At 45.6% G+C, this 17,705-nt stretch overlaps 1 protein-coding gene across 3 annotated transcripts in view; it reads right to left on the bottom strand.

Moving 5' to 3' along the window:
• rab9a (RAB9A, member RAS oncogene family) overlaps positions 1–17,705 on the bottom strand; it is a 100,784-nt gene that overhangs the window by 7,988 nt on the left and 75,091 nt on the right. Inside the window, exon 1 of one of the 3 annotated variants that reach the window (XM_072514107.1) lies at positions 11,180–11,248. The exons of 1 other annotated variant lie outside the window; for it this stretch is intronic. The gene's annotated coding sequence lies outside the window, so the exon portion shown is untranslated. Of the gene's footprint in view, positions 1–11,179; positions 11,249–17,705 lie in introns of those variants that run through there. One more of the 3 variants, XM_072514111.1, reaches the window with a different exon arrangement.

Below are 17,705 nucleotides of genomic sequence, written 5' to 3'. Positions count from 1 at the left end.
TTTCATTCATGCACGACAGCCTAGACACGATGAGCTGAATGGCCTCCAAATGTTTCTAGGTATGGGTTTCATTCAAAGGGAACTTGGTCTTCTTATGGAAACTGCCATTTTGTAGTGAAGTTAAAAGATTGGCTGAAAGCCTGAACTGCAAAAAACACTTATAATAGCTTACCATTCAGCAGATTAGCACGAGTACTAATTTCTACAAATCATTCAAGCCAATGTCAGTCATTTAGATGGAATTATGGCTCATAACGCACATCTTAAGGATCACGGAGTTTGGGATAATGACAGTAAAATAATTATTCATTGTGCAAACAACAAAATAATTCTTTCAAAAGCAAATAAAGAATTTCATGATGTGGCAATGTTGAAAGATCAGATATTACGCATCAGCACCACTTTAAATACGAAGAATTCTGTGATCAAGGATTGTGGCTTCAAGAAACATTTTATGCATCTTTTAAAAAAAAACATTGCAATTAAACATGTATGCAATGCACAACTATTTCATACTAGAACCTGGATGTAGCTTTTCAGCACTTGCACAGCATGAGATGGCAGTGTATAGACTGGGTTTTCTACATTTAAATGTGACAATTACTGGCAAACAGACTGATACATGGGAACAAGAGTAGGCCATTCAGCTCCTCAGACCTATCCCACCATTCAGTGAGACCATGGCTGATCTGTGGCCTTACTCCATATACCTGCCTTTGGCCCATATCCTTTAATATCTTTGCTTAACAGAAATCAATCTATCTCCAATTTAAAATTAATAACTGATCTAGCTTCAAATGCTGATGTTGGAGAGAGTTCCAAACCTCTACCATCCTCTGCGTGAAGAAGAGCTTCCTAACATATCTCTGGATAGGTCAGGCCCTAATTTTTAGACTCTGCCCTCTAGTTTTAGAATCTCCAACTATGGAAATAGTTTATCTTTATCTGTTGATATCTTGAAGAATTCAATCAGATCACCCCTTAACCTTCTTAACTCCAGCAAAAAACAGGCCTAATTTGTGTAATCTCTCCTTGTAATTTAACCTGTGGTCCAGGTATCATTTTTGTAAACCAACATTGCACACCTTCCTCGGCCAATATATCCTTCCCAAGATGTGGTGCCCAGAACTGTTTCACAGTACTTCAAGCAGGGTCTAACCAGGTTTTGTCTGGCTGCAACATAACTTCTGGGTTTTTATACTCTAATCCTCCAGATTTTAAGGTTAGCATTCCATTCACCTTTGATTATTTTCTACACTTGCTCGTGGCATTTTAAAGATCTATGTCTTTGGATATCCACTGTATTTAACTTCTTCCCATTTAGAAAGTACCCTACTCTGTCCTCTTGTTGGTCCAAAATAGCGAACCTCACATTTGCTTGCATTGAATTCCATCTGCCACAATTTTGCCCACTCATGCTATCACCCAAACTGTCTACAATGCCGCCCAACTTTGTATATTAGCAAATTTGAATATATGACTTTCTATGCATGCCATCACCCAAGTCATTCATGAATAATGTGATTAATTGTTTTTTTTAAAAATAAATTTAGAGTACCTAATTCATTTCCAATTAAGGGTAAATTTAGCGTGGCCAATCCACCTACCCTGCACATCTTTGGGTTGTGTGGGTGAAAACCACGCAAACACGGGGAGAATGTGCAAACTCCACACGGACAGTGACCCAGGGCCGGGATCGAACCTGGGACCTCGGCGCCGTGAGACAGCAGTGCTGACCACTGCACCACCGTGCTGCCCTATGATTAATTGATTTTAACACAAATCCCTGTGGCCACATCCTGCCAATTAGAGTATTTACCCATTATCACCACTCTGTCACCTGCCACTCAACCAATTTCCTAACCATGTCAATAAGTTGCCTTTAACTCTGTGGGCTTCCATCTTAGTTAACAGTCTTTTATGTGGTACTTTATCAAATGCTTCTAGAAGTCCATATAAATGACATCTATATACATTCTCCTGTCCGCTACTTTAGTCACCTCTTCAAATTTTTTTATGCGATTGTGAGGCTTGGCCTTTCACAAATCTATGCTAGCTCTCCCTGATCAACCAAAATTTTGAGGTGTTCAGCTAATCTATCCCTGATGATAGACTCCAGCAATTTCCCCACCATGGATGTTATGCAAACTGGTCTGCAATTCCCTGGATTCCCCCTTTCACCTTCTTAAAAAGCGGAGCGGCATGTGCAATTTCCCAATCCAAAGGGACTAGTCCAGAATCTAGGAACTCTGAAAGATTATAGTTAGGGCATCTACAATATACTATCCTACATCCATTAACACCCTCGGATGGAAACCGTAAGGTCTTGGGGATTTGTCACTCTTTCGTTCGATTAGTTTAATGTAAATACAGCATCAGTAACTTGGAATTACACAAAGTCTTTGTTCTGTTGATTATTAATTTTGGGGGGGATTTTCAGATAAAAAGTTATCCTTTTTAACCGTGAAGTAATTGTTCAACATGTCTGCCATTTCTCCATTATTAATGACAATATCTCCACTTTCAGCTTTAGTGGGTCTACATTGTTCTTGACCACCTGCTTTCCTTTTATATAACTATAAATTTGATGTCTCGGCCTTGATTCTGCTGTGGCAATGAGGGCAAAACTATTCACATTTGTCACCATTACTCCTCTGAAACGGATAACAAATCTAGGACTCTGCACATACTCTGCAAATCTCAGACTCTGCAATTAAATGCCGATCTGGTTGATGTCACTGATTTTACCCTTGCCCATTGACTACACGGTAGAAGTCCAATCAGGCTACAATCGTGTAGGAATCACTGAACTGATAAAACGTCTCCTTTTACACTATTAGTCTTGCTGCAAACCCATGAAAAAGTTGCACCATGTTGAATATGGTGTATGTGGACTTCTAATGTTGTTCTGAATTCATAATTACTGAACAGCCTCACTGTCCCTGAAAAACGAATTTTATTTTTGGAATGTCAATTCTTTCCACAATAATAAAAATGAATCACATTTTTCAAATAACTTATTTTAAAAGATTATATTTGAGCTTTTACCTTAAACACATACATACAAAACATTCATATAACTATTTTAATTAGAAGTGGAACATTCAATGCATTCACTTTCTGGTTTGCTGCCTGTGAAATACTTCAAATAGATCGGCTACTTATCCTGCTTGCTGATACCATGCTACTGGGCACCTGAAGATCCCCTTAACTTGGTTCCAGTTTAAAACCACCATTGACAAGGGGAAGTGAATTTTGTCATATTGACCCACCTGTGGAATCTGGGTTATTGAAAATTGACTTTCCTATTAGGTAAGTACATTTAATTTATTTAAAATTATATTATGTCAAAATGTTTCTTTAAATAAATCAGAGGACACTAGTTCCCACATTATTCAATATAAGGAAGCATGCAGTGGAGATGAGAGAATTTAATCATTTAACAATCTAATAAATACAGACAACACAGTCCACATGCATCTTGCAACGTTTGATATTGTCGAGAATATTCCCCATAAGACAATTATGGATGAGGAAAATCTTTTGACCATCTTAACTTACCCATCCAGAACTCCCTAAAGCCCCAAAAACATCTAATTATTACAGGGCTCCCCCTTCTGTCAAGGAAGACTAAAGAGGAGATTTGGTAGAGATGTTCAAATTCATAGAGGTTAGACAGAGTAGATAGGGAGCAACTGTTCCCACTCGTAAAGGGATCAAGAACAAGCGGGCACAGATTTACAGTGATTTGCAAAGAAACAAATGTGATGTGAGGAAAAAAAAACTTTTTCACATGAGTGTTTCGGGTCCAGAATGCACTGCCTGGAGGTGCATTCAAGGGAGCATTAGATGATTATTTGAATAGAACAAAGTGCAAGGACACGGGGGAAAAGGCAAGGGAATGACACAAAGTCAATGCTTATTTGGAGCTCTGATGCAGACACAATGGGTCAAATGGCCTCCTTCTGCTCTGTAACAATTTTGCGATTCAGTCTCCATCATAATGTGCCTCAGTTCCTCACAGATCTCTTCCCTCCACCACCCCCCCCCCCCCCTTCCCAATTCTCTTCAGCATCCTTGGATAAATACTTTCTATCCCTGATTTATTTTGAGCCCTTTTATCTTTTGAACTACATATTGCAATATTGAAATTATTCATTTTACTTTGGTTACCTCAGGGGACAGCCTATTTATTTATTTCCTCAACAATACTTCAAGGAATCATCCAGAATATTGGGCAGCACGGTAGCACAAGTGGATAGCAGTGGCTTAACAGCGCCCGGGTCCCAGGTTCGATTCCCTGCTGGGTCACTGTCTGTGCAGAGTCTGCACGTTCTGCCCGTGTTTTCGTGGGTTTCCTCCAGATGCTCCGGTTTCCTCCCACTGTCCAAAGACGTGCAGGTTAGGCGGATTGGCCATGATAAATTGCCCTTAGTGACTGGGTTACGGGGATGGGGTGGAAGTGAGGGCTTAAGTGGGCCGGTGCAGACTCGATGGGCCGAATAGCCTCCTTCTGCACTGTATGTTCTATGTTCTAATATTATATGTTTATCCTCAATTTCAATTATATTTTCACCTTGTGGTTTTCACTACTTCTGTAGCCATGTAAAATGGCTGCGTTCCGATTAATCTGGCCAAAACCCAGTTTAAAACGGCTAACCCGACTGCTGGGAAAAGCAGCCACGAAGACACAAGCAGGCAGCTGCAGACAGTTTTGCATATTCGGCTCTGGGAAGGTAGCCCAGATCGATACTCAGGGCTATCAACAGCCCATCAACCCAGGTATTCGCAGTTGCATTCAGGACTGTTTGCAGCCCATCTATTCAGACATCCACAGTTAAATCGGCTATCCCCGGGAACAATTGCAACATATTAGCAATTGAATACCGGGCCAGACCTGTCGGCGCCTGCAGTGGCCGAAACAAAGACAGGTGAGCGACCACCCCCGATCGAGGAATTGCCTCACCATTGGACACATCGACCCCAGAGATTGGGGACAGAATCCAATCACTTGGGACTCAGGGTCAAGGGCCGCCCCGGGAGGCGGGAAGCCCCTGGGCCCTATAAAAGTGAGGGTCCAAGTTCAGATCTCGCTCTCTCTCCTCTTTGCCTGCTCGAGACCTTCGCAAGACCAGCCACCGGCAATAGTAAGTTTGAATCCAGCGATCGCTATCCAGTAGAGACATCTAGCCACCGACCTGTAGCAGCCTTTTGAATCCCGTGGGCCAGATTTGATTGGACAAGCCATTCGTTTCCTGACCTGGTGGGCTCTTCCTAAGTTAAGTATTGGCCAGTAGTGATAGGTTTATTATATAAATAGTAGTATTAGGGTATTAATATTGCTTGTTGTATATAATAAATGACCGTTGTTTTAATCCTTACTAAGCGGTATGCTGTGTTATTAATCATAACCTGAACTTGAACCACGTGGCGGTATCATAAAGATACCTGGCGACTCATGAGCAAAGGTGACGTAATCAGAGCCAATAGACTAAGGTTGAAAAGAGCAACACTTCTCACTGGCCTCTTCCTGCTTTAGAATAATACTTATACTGCAAAGTTTAGTCTCTAATATGCTTTTTTCTACACCTCCAGCCATCCCTTAACTTGTTCCTGCATGCTATTATATACTTTGCAGTGAATTATTTTCCCTTGGCTCGATCTGTAGTTATTTTTTTCCTCTTTACATTGCTTTTCATTTGTTGATCCATTTTTGGGTCACATTTGTTTAATCAAAGCTTGTTGATTTGATATTTATCAGTCTGAGCATTATACCTTGAAAGCATTTCCCACTCATCTTTCACTGAAGTGAACCTCAGCAAATCTAGCATACATTTTTTAAATGTCAGAAAACAACAAACTTGCATACTCCTCATGTTGCTCAGCACCTTTCTCAGCCAGCCAAACTGGGAGCTTTCCTTATTTCAGGAAGGAATAGCAATGAGGAAAATAATCCATCTGACAACAGGTACACAGTATATTACATAAAATCATATGCAACACATTTTTGAACAGCAATACGGAATATAATGAGGGGACACAGATTTCCAATCTCAGATATTCCTCACAGAAGGGAGAAATGAGGAAAATCACAAACTGTTTCAGAACAATATTGGCAGATACATTGGGCCAATAACCTGCATGCACGCTCACCTTGCTGGCAGTATTACTTTGCACAATACGAGCACCCCATACAAAACAACTATACAAATTTTATGACGGCACACACCTTATGTCTCCAAAATTTCCTATCCCGTTGTCACGTTTCTGTCAACTTTTTCATTCAAAATTCCTATCTCCACATTTGTAGAAACTACTCTTAAATGTGCTATGCTGAAGTCAGTATAAACTCTGATGAGTCCTAATCCAGGATTTCCCTTCTCACCAGCTATGCTCCTATCCTAACCTGTTGCCATAGCAGAGCTCCGCTTAAATTACTATGAAAAAGGGGGTGATTATAATTTCGAGTCGGATTAGAGGAAATTTGGATTTGTCCAATCTTGGTCTCCAGTGGAACTAATTGACCACATATATCAGTTCACAATCCAACTCATCTCTCTGGAGTTAATTTTTTTAAATCTTGCATGGGATGTGGGCGTTGTTGGCTGAGGCAGTATTTATTGCCCATCCCTAATTGCCCCTGAACTGAGTGGCTTGCTAGGGCATTTAAGAGTCAACTATATTGCTGTGGATCTGGAGTTACATGTAGGCCAGACCAGGTAAGGGTGGCAGGTGGCCTTCCCTAAAAGGATATTAGTGAACCAGATGGGCTTTTACAACGATCGACAATGGTTTCATCATCATCATTCAAATTTTAATTCCAGATTTTTATTCCAATTTCACCATCTGGCATGGTGGGATTTGAACACAGGTCCCCTTATGCTGGGTCTTTAGATTACTAGTCCAGTGCCAATACCACCGCACTACCACTTCCACCCTCTACTGCAAAACTTGCATTCATATAGCACTTAAAAAAAAAAACATTGAGATATTTCTTTGGCATTGTAACAGCAACAAAATCAACAGTGTACATAACAAGGAAAATATAAACATAGTGCAAGTACCGCCTCTCTCTCCCACAGGTCCTACTATTTCTTACCCCCCCTAATCTACACTAACCTAACCCCCTCCCTCCCCCGCCCCGCGGGAGGACATGACGTGGACATGACGTCAGCAAACTCCTGCCAAAATCCCGTCAGCTTTGGGCATGCCCGGAACAAATGGACATGGTTCGCTGCAAACCCCCCCCCCCAGTGCACTTTGCACACCTGTCCTCCACCCCAAAGAATCTGCTCATCTGTCTGTGAGCCCGGTGAACAACCTTAAATTGGATCAGGCTATGCCTCGCACACATTGCAGTCGCATTGACCCTACCCAACGCGTCCACTCAAAGGCCCTCCTATCTCTCCCCCAACTCCTTCTCCCACTTTTGCTTCAGCTCCTCGGTCTGCGCCTCCTCCGAACCCATAAGCTCTTTATATATGTCCGAGAAGCTCCCCTCTCCTATCCATCCTCTAGAAACCACCCTATCCTGAATCCCCCGCATATAGCACTTTTAATACACAAAATGTCCCATGGCAATTTACCAAGTCACAAAAACGTTTTTTGGGGAAAGAGAAGGCTTTTAAGGTTTCCAAAGAAAGAGAGAAGACAGCCAGAGGCAGAGGGGAAATTGTAGAGAGCATGGCCAAAGAGTAGAGTCACAAACTGTTGGGTGGAGGAATTGTTCACAGGATGTAAGAATTGAAAGACAGAAGGGTTCAAAAGAAGAGTATATTTCAACAGTTTGCAAAGTTAGTCATTTAAGGATGAGACAAGAGTTTTAAACTTAAAATGTGTGACGAGGGACTGAAAGCCAGGAAAGCTTAAGAATGAGAGTGAACACGGTCTTTGAGGAGATACAGTTTGAAACTCGGAGTCAAATGGTCTTCAGAGTGTGAGACGTCAGGGAGGAAGATGGAATCAGAAACAGAGTTCCCTTAAGCATGAGAACATTGGCTGTGGTCTTCTCCATGTCTGTCTGAAGGAAATAGCAAAGTAGAGCTGAATATCAGTGTACAGAAGGTAGTTGATCCCAGACCTGTGGATATTGCTGCCTGGCAGTATGTAAATAAGGAGGAGTTGACAGGGCCGTTGACCCAATACGCATTAAGGCAATCAAGTTTGACTTTAACTCTGCGGGCTGCTGCCCTGACTCTGCTTGCTAAATTCTTAGCAATTGCTTCATTTCTGGATTATGTCAGAAGCTGCCAAGAGATTCGCCTACGAAACCCGAATGCGCAATCAACCATTAATGGTATAGTTATACTCCTGACCATCTTATCAAAGATTATTTTAACAGTGAGATGTAGTGAAGCCCGAATTTTGTAACCACACATTTATGCACTATTCCAGAAGTCTATTAATTCTATGTTATCCCCTTTCTATTTTCCCCTCAGGCTCTTAAGCGTCTATATGGTCATAACCTCACTGCAATGCCTGGAAGCTTGCTGTCATATATCCTACAACATTAATTACAGTACTCCATTGCACAGATGTCCAGAGCTACGAAAGGTGCTACATACATGCAAGCTTTTTCTTTGTCCACACTCTTTCCATCACCCAGTCCTGCCATTTCTTCTCCCTCACAGATACTTAACCCTCGCCTCCATCATAACTAATCCTCTCAAAATCCTCCCACAGCTGTTTGAGGTTTGAATCCAGGTTATAAATCCACTACTACCTCTATGCCCAATTTAGCCTTTCATGAAGGGCCCATCAAGCCATACACATTACCCATGTTTCTCTCTAGCTAGAATTTCTGCCCAGTACGGCTGCAAAAACCAAAACCTCACCACCTTCACCCCAACCACCAATGCTGCCTCAGATCTCCCAGTGGACCTATCACCACCCACTTTCTATTTCCCACAAGAATATTCATTCATTTCTGATCCAGGACCTTAATAACCTTATTGTGAGTTATTGTATAGATTCTGACTTTAACTGAGACTTGGCTCAAGATCCACCCAACTTGCTAATTTTGGGAGTGGGTGGGTTATGAACAGTCCTAGTCACAATTCCTCTGGTGCCTTCTCCTTTTAGAGTACGTCACCCCTTCAAAATAATTATTTGTATGGTTCTGCCCACCTGCCCCCACACCACACCCCCTTACACACCTCACCCCAACCCCACCCATTCCTTTCCCCCGCCCAAACCAACCCAAGCCTCATCCCGAAACATGCAACTTTGGACTGCATTGCATAGTGATTTCAATATTCATTTTGGCTCACTTGCTCTCTCCTCTGATCCCACTGCTCTGAATTCCCTTCTGTGCTAATCCTGTGGTAATGTTTTCTTCTCCTCAATCACTTATAATTGGACTTTCTAAGTCACATCTGCCTTCCATTCACCAAAGTTCTGCAGCCATTGATTTGCATAACCATGACCTCATGCAGAGATTTGGTACCTGTGTGTAAAAACCTTTACTCTGTTGCATTTCTGTTAAACCTCTGATAAAATATCCATTTTACTTACGACAAAGCAACAAACTTTATCATATCTGGCTTCCACATTTCCACTAAGGATATTCAGCTCTTACCGCTCTGCCACCCCAACATTTCTCAATCACAACTTATTTTGACAAGACTGCTCGTTTGACTTCCAATTGTGAATGACCCGCAATTTATTCCAGTTAAACATGGAGAAAACAATCGTCATAGATCCCTACTACAAACTCTGCCTTCACCCAATTCCACCCTCCTCCCTGACCGTAACCACTGCTTTAGACTAACTCGGCTCAATGCACTTGCATCTTATTTGGTTGAGCAGAGCCCCTAGCCCCATAACCTCCCCAGGCCTAAATCTCTCCCCCAAATCCTTTGATTTTGTGCACATTTCGGCTATGAAGGCTCACATTCGACAATCTTCCCTCCCCCCCCCCGATCCTTCAATTTCCCCATAAAACCCACCATCACCATCAATTTTTGCTAACAATTACCTCCTTTTTTGGCTCACCATCCATTTTGCCCAGTAACACCTGTCAAGTGCCAAGGCACATTTTTCTATGGTAAGGCCATCTTGCAAGCTGCTATTACCTTTCTTGTCTCCCCAGTGCCCAAAGCTTTGGTTGATTATTTGAACTGAACTTGCAGACGTGAGAAGCTATTTTAATGTACAACTGCTTCACCGACATGTGGCACTCTACAACACTCCAATTTGGTAAAGGTGAGCATTCTGAACACCAAACAGCATGTTAGAGGCAACATGTTGCTCAAAATCTAACACAAAGTCAAATGAGGCACTTGATAGTTGGGAAAAGCCTAACCAGAATTCTTGAAAGCACCCTTTGGCAGCCAGATGTGGCACTGCTTCATACACTGCTTTGTGCTCAGTTGGTTGAATGGCTGGTTTGTGGCACAGAGCAACACCAACAGCACAGGTTCAATTCCCATGAAGACTATCCATGAAGCTCTCACCTTCACAACCTTGCCCCTCGCCGGAGGCACAGTGACCATCAGGTTAAATCACCACAAAATTCTTAATAAGTAAATCAAGACTAACTTCCCCATTATATCCTTTTGCTTTTTAGTATTTCAGTTTAAAGAATTTGAAAGTTTGGCAAGTCAGATTCTGAAGCATCAACATTCTCCCCCCTACCCCCAATTCTACACAGACGTTGCCCAATCTGCCAAATGTTTCCAGCATGTGTCTTATCTGTCTCTTGGCAGAATTTAAGCTGGCTTGGTCGCCCACATCAATGATATCAGTGTCGCAGGCAGGGGTAGGGATGTTAAATCACAAGCAGACACCAAGTGAGTAATCCCCGCCCGGATTGCGTTTTAAGGACACTGGCAACTACCCGAACAACCACGGTAACACCAGCTGGCAGGTGCTTTAACTGGGGGGGGGGGGTTTAAATGCTTTGCTTCCCATCGAGGTGGTGCAGCAGAACACACCAGGTGGATCAGTCACCTGAGCGCCATGATAACCAGCACTGTGTGTGTTGTGTGACTGACTCTATCCGGCTGCAGGGCCCCCCGGCTCCCTGGACGTTGTTGTGCTGCCGGCCGGGAGACATCAAGCAGTAAACCGCGTGCGAGAGGGCGAGACACCTCCAAAGTGGAGGGGGTACCCGAGGATCCGCTCTCCCTTCCCGTGGCAGTGCGCTCCGCTCTCTCCTCCCTCTGCCCCGGTCACTTACCGCTCTCCCACCCGCCCGCGCACACACATCAGGACCTCTACACACCGGAAATGGCGTCGCGGCGCCGGCTGACCACCTGCCCCTCCCTGTCAGCTGACACTCACATCCAGGGAATCACGTGAAGGGCACCCAGCTGCCCGCCTCCTCCACAAACACTGCTCGCCAACCTGTGACAGCTGCTGCAAAGGTGTGTCCAAAAAGACAGGCAGAAATAAATCAATGAGCTGACGAGATTACAAAAAGCAAGGAAGTTAGCTTTCTAAAAACACTGGTTTATTAAAACTCCAACAACCGCAGTATTTTGCTTTTATTAAAAAATACAGGTTTGGTCTCAACCGGAGTAATAATGAAATTAAAATAGAAAATGTTGGATAAATTCAACAGGCCTGGCAGCATCTGTGGAGAGAAAAGCACAGTTAACGTTTCAAGCCCATATCAACCGTCTACAGGTCTACAGGCAGGACGGTAGCATAGTTGATTCACAGCTCCAGGGTCCCAGGTTTGATTCCCAACTTGGGTCACTGTCTGTGTGGAGTCTGCATGTTCTACCGTGTGTGCGTGGGTTTCCTCCGGGTGCTCTGGTTTCCTCCCACAGTCCAAAGATCTGCAGGTTAGATGGATTGGCCATTCTAAATTGCCCTGAGTGTCCAAAAAGATTAGGTGGGGTCACTGGGTTACAGGAATAAAGGGGATAGGGTGGAGGCGTGGAGATTAAGTAGAGTTCTCTTTCCAAGGGCCGGTGCAGACATGATGGGCTGAATGGCCTCCTTATGCACTGTAAATTCTATGATTCTCTGATATGGGCGCAAAACATTGACTCTATTTCTTTCTCCGCAGATGCTGAGTTTATCCAGAATTTTATTTCAGATTTCCAGCATCTGCAGTATTTTGCTTTTATTGAAGTCCTCTTCTGGGCACCATCTTCAAGACATGGAGAGAAGGTGCAGAAAAGGTTTACAAGAGTGAAAAGATTTACAAGAATGATTCCACGGATGAGGGTCTTACAGCAAAGGAATAGATTGGCAAAGCTGGAGCTGCTCTCTTTTGAGAAGAGAAGATTTTGAGTAGATTTCATAGAGGTGTTCAAAATCATGAGGGGCCTTGACAGAATAGATGACGAGAAACTAGTTACAGCGGTAGAAGGGTTGGATTTAAAGTGATTGACAAAAGAAGCATCAGCAACATAAGAATTTTTTTTTACACAGCCAATGGTTGGGACCTGGAATCCACTCCCTGTGAGTATGGTGGAGGCAGATTCAACCGCAGTTTTCAGAAAGAAATTGGATAGTTATCTGAACAGAAAAAAAACTGTAGGGCTCTGGGAAAAGGTGAGAAAGTGGGACTAGTTGAGTAGCTCTTATGCTGGCACAGACACAACAGCCCAAATGGTCACTTGCTGCTGTGCTGTAACCATTCTAAGAATTGACTGCAGCTTTCAATGTAGTGTGGACACTCACTGTCTGAGCTCACGTTCGGAGATATTTCTTCTTCAGAAGGTTGTGCGTGTTTGAAATTTTCTACCCAGAAGGCTGTGAATGCTCAGTCATTAGGTATAATCATGGCTGAGATCAATAGATTTTTGGGCACGAAAGGAAACCAAGTGAAAAGAAGAGAGAACACGAAAGTGGAGCTGAGATACAAGATCAGTCATGGTCTTATTGATTGATGCGACAAGATCAAGGGGCTATACCTACTGCTCATACCTTATTTTGTTCTTAATCATTTTTGCTCTTACTAATGACCTGATAATAGCTGTATAACTGTGCAAAGCATAAGTCAGTCCCTTCATGAGAGAAGGTAGAGGAAAGGGGATCAGGGAAAAAACTCAATCAAATGGATGCTGGAGGAATAACATAAACTAAAATCTACACAATAAAGTCCAAAGATGTGCAGGTTAGGTGGCTTGGCCATGATAAATTGTCCTTAGTGTCCAAAATTGCCCTTAGTGTTGGGTGGGGTTACTGGGTTATGGGGATAGGGTGGAGGTGTTGACCTTGGGAAGGGTGCTCTTTCCAAGAGCCGGTGCAGACTCGATGGGCTGAATGGCCTCCTTCTGCTCTGTAAATTCTATGAAATTCTATGAAATTCACACACTTTAAAATATAATTATATAAATTAAATATGGGGAAGAGCGAGGTCTTTCCGATCCAGGTGAGGGGGCAGGAGAAGAGGCGGGGGAGTTGCCATTTAGGGTGGTGATGGGGGGGGATCCTACGGTATTTGGGCATTCAGGTTGCGCGGGGGTGGGAGCAGCTGGCTAAGCTGAATTTGGCTCAGTTGGTGGAACAGATGAAGGGGGATTTTAGGAGGCGGGATGTGCTCCCACTGTCATTGGCAGGACGGGTGCAATCGGTGAAGATGACAGGCCTCCCAAAGTTCTTCTTTGTGTGCCAGAACCTCACAATTTTTATTCCTAAGGCATTATTTAGGAGGATGAATGCAATGATTCCAGCATTTGTTTGGGTGGGTAAAACCCCGCGGGTGAAGAAGGTGCTGCTGCAGCGGGGGCGAGGTGGGGGAGATTGGCTCACCTGAACTTCATGAATTATTACTGAGCGGCTAAAATAGCTATGGTTCGGAAGTGGGTAGTGAGGGAGGGGTCGAAGTGGGAGTGGATGGAGGCAGACTCTTGCAGGGATACGGGTTTGGGGACATTGTTAACAGCACCTCTGCCGTCCTCGCCGGCCAGGTACTCCACAAGCCAGGTGGTGGTGGCGGCCCTTAGGGTGTGATGCACTATCAATTACGACGAGACGAGAGTAGAGAGTAATCGAGGCTTTATTACACAGAGATGTGCGGCCTCCTACAGCTGCTGCCAAAATGGCTGCAGTTTGGAGAGCACACACATTTATACTCCGCCTACTGGTAGGAGCCAGCAGGCAGGAATCTACCCCCGTACCTGTAGTACAGGGGCCTTACCGTAATACCCTCGTATGCAGTGCAGTATATCCAATATAATACAACAGTGGTGACTACCACATTCACCCCCTGTTAAAAATGAGTCCAGCGGGGGTGGAGGAAAACTATTTACATACAGGTTGTCATTAAAATTTCAGAGAAGGTTACAAATTTAGACGGTCGGGCGCCTTGATCCCTTGATCCGTCGTTGAGAGCACCGCAGTGCTGGTGGCAACTCAGGCGTCGGCCCGGTCGTCGGTGACTCCGGGAGTGTGTCGACATCCTCTTCATCCCCGGGTGGGACCAAGGGGAGGACGGATTGTCCTGGAGCGGGGGCTGTGGTGGTAGTATAACTAGCTCAGTACAATCATTAAACATAGCTTGCTGCCTCTATAAGCCCCACCAGAGAACAAGGGAGAAACAGGAGGATAAGGCCATGAAAACATTGTAAAATGGTGCACACCTTCCCACTCAGCGATTGTTCACAATTACCATTCGTCAGATACCACACCCATCTGCACCCATGCAGGAACCAATCAAGGATTCTTTATACCCACCCTTTAAAAAAAAAGGGAAACATGCAAAGAAAATATGTGAAAATCCCCATTCTAATGGGGTGTTACGTATATATCACACAACACAACTTAGCCCCAATCTCAGGCCCAGTACAGAATCATTCCATACACTTGTAGAGAGGACCGGCAACAACATGTTTGGATTCTGATCTGTGCTGTCAATAACTCCTTTAGTAGGCCATAGACAAGTCCGAATCGAGCAGTTGACAGAAAATTATTTTTATTGCAGAGCAAATGTATTTACAATATACATCACGTCCCAGCTGGGTCTGCTCTGTCAGTTCCATACCTGGCTGGCTGACTTTATTTTTAAAAATAAATTTAAAGTACCAAATTTTTTTTTCCAATTAAGGGCAATTTAGCATGGCCAATCCATGCACATCTTTGGATTGTGGGGGTGAGACCCACGCAGACACGGGGAGAATGTGTGATGTACCGGAACAAGATTTTAAAAGATGGATTTCCTCATCAAGCCTGATCACCTGCAGCGCAGGAGAGCACACACTTTTATACGCTGCCTGCTGGGCAGAGCCACAGGCAGGGATTTACCGTCATACCTGTAATATATGGGCAGTGCCGTAATACATACAATATACCACTAGTGGTGTTTACCACATTCACCCCCTGTTAAAGAAAGAGTCCGGCGGGTGTGACGGAAACATTACAAATTAAGTCTGTCGGAGGCTTTGACCCTCCTCTGCGATCGCCTCAGTCCTGGTGGTGATGTGGGCGCCGACCAGGTCACCTGCGACTCTGGGAGAGTGTTGACCTCTTCTACATCACCCCTGAGTGGATCCAGTGGGAGGACGGATCCTGCTGGGGTGGGGGAAGCGGTGAGGTTCGCTGGAGGGAGGGTGAGTGGCGCAGGGGTGAATGAGGCAACCGGGAGGGGGGAAGGAGCGGTGTCAGGTCGGGGGTCGTGGGTGGGGACCCAGCGGGTGCAAGGTCCCGGAGGGAGACGGTGTCTTGGCACCCGTCGGGGTGTGCCATGTAGGCGTACTGCAGGTTTGCATATAGGAGGTGGACTTTCTCGACCAGGGGGTCCGATTTATGGCTCCGCACATGCTTCCGGAGGAGGACGGGTCCAGGAACTGTCAGCCATGTTGGGAGCGAGACCCGAGAGGTGGACTTCCTGGGGAAGGCAAACACACGTTCATGAGGGGTCTCATTAGTGGCGATGCAGAGGAGCGACCAGATGGAGTGGAGCGCATCGGGGAGGACCTCCTGCCAGCGGGAGACCGGGAGATTTTTAGACCGCAGGGCCAGCAAGCCTTCCAGACCGTCCCGTTCTCCCTCTCCACCTGCCCGTTTCCCCAGGGGTTGTAGCTGGTTGTCCTGCTCGAGGCGATGCCCTTGCTGAGCAGGAACCGACGTAGCTCATCGCACATGAAATAGGATCCCCGATTGCTGTGGATGTAGATGGGGAAACCGAACAGAATGAAGATGCTGTGGAGGGTTTTAATTACCGTGGCAGAAGTCATGTCGGGGCATGGGATGGCGAAGGGGAACGGGGAGTACTCATCAATAACGTTGAGGAAGACTTCCGGGTGCAGCGATGACCAGCTAAGTCGCACGTTTCGGCAGCTCCCGGTGGAACGGGCTTTTGGGCTCTTAATAAGAGCCCCAACGGCAATTTTAACGGCTAAAAGCACTGTGCGGTAAACCAGAAGGGAATCCCCCCTGGATACGGATGGAAAAAGGAGAGGAAAGTGGCCGGATTGCGGTGGATCCTTTAGAGCAGCGGCAAAGAAGGCAAGCAAAAACCAAGATGGCGTCGGAAGGTGGCAGTTTAATATGGGGCCCTGAACAACACGGGTTTTTGAAACGCTGCGTGGAAGAGCTTAAAAAGGAGTTGAAGAAGGAGCTGTTGGCCCCGATATTACAGGCGATTGAAGGGCTAAAAGATGAGCAAAAGACCCAGGAGCGGGAGCTTCGGGTCGTGAAGGCAAAGGCTGCCGAGAACGAGGACGATATACAGGGCCTGGTGGTGAAGACGGAGATGCACGAGGCACACCATAAACGATGTGTGGAAAGGCTGGAGGTGCTGGAGAATAATGCGAGGAGGAAGAACTTAAGGATTCTTGGTCTTCCTGAAGGGGCAGATGTCGGGGCATGTGTGAGCACGATGCTGCACTCGTTAATGGGAGCGGAGGCCCCGACGGGTCTGTTGGAGGTGGAGGGAGCATACCGAGTGATGGCGCGAGGACCGAGAGCAGGAGAAATTCCCAGAGCCATAGTGGTGAGATTCCTCCGTTTTAAGGACAGAGAGATGGTCCTCAGATGGGCAAAGAAAACTCGGAGCAGTAGGTGGGAGAACGCGGTGATCCGCGTATATCAAGACTGGAGTGCGGGGTTGGCGAGAAGGAGGGCGAGCTTTAATCGGGCCAAGGCGGTGCTTCATAAAAAGAAGATTAAATTTGGAATGCTGCAGCCGGCAAGACTGTGGGTCACATATCAAGGGAAGCACCACTACTTTTAAACGGCAGATGAGGCGTGGACATTTATTGTTGAAGAGAAATTGGAATAAGCGGGTTATTAAAAAAGAACGTTTGAGACAAAGTGGTGGGGCGAATATGGGGGGGCGAAGAGGGGGGAAAAGGGGGGAGAGATGATTTTTATGTTGTTAATCCTGCGACCCGGTAACTTTTCTCTCTTCCACAGGTTGTGGGGGAGGGAGGAAGGGAGGTGGAGGAGCTGGGGGCATTGGCCATTGGGGGCGGGGCCAAAAGGGAAGCGCGGGCTTTGTTCCCGCGCTATGATAATTATGGCGGGAATAGGGAAGCAGGAAGGAGGGGGCGTCGCACGGTGCGAGCCGAGGTCACGGGGGGAAGCCGAGGTCGGCCAGAGTTTGCTGACTTCTGGGAGCAACATGGGGGGTGTAACTACGCGAGTGGGGGATCTAGCGGGGAGGGTGGGAGGGGGGATTTACTGGGTTGCTGCTGCTGGGGAGAAGGGGCAGCTGGTATGGGGTGGGGTGGGCAGGGCGGGAGGGCACCGCCTGGGGGGGACACAGCTGCGTGGGAACCGGGTGAGGAGCTGGATAAAAGGGGATG

This window comes from Scyliorhinus torazame, chromosome 8, assembly GCF_047496885.1.
Source record: "Scyliorhinus torazame isolate Kashiwa2021f chromosome 8, sScyTor2.1, whole genome shotgun sequence".
Classification (NCBI taxonomy): domain Eukaryota; kingdom Metazoa; phylum Chordata; class Chondrichthyes; order Carcharhiniformes; family Scyliorhinidae; genus Scyliorhinus; species Scyliorhinus torazame.
The sequence above is the reverse complement of the archived record's forward strand: the minus strand, read 5'-3'. Positions and strand labels throughout refer to the sequence as shown.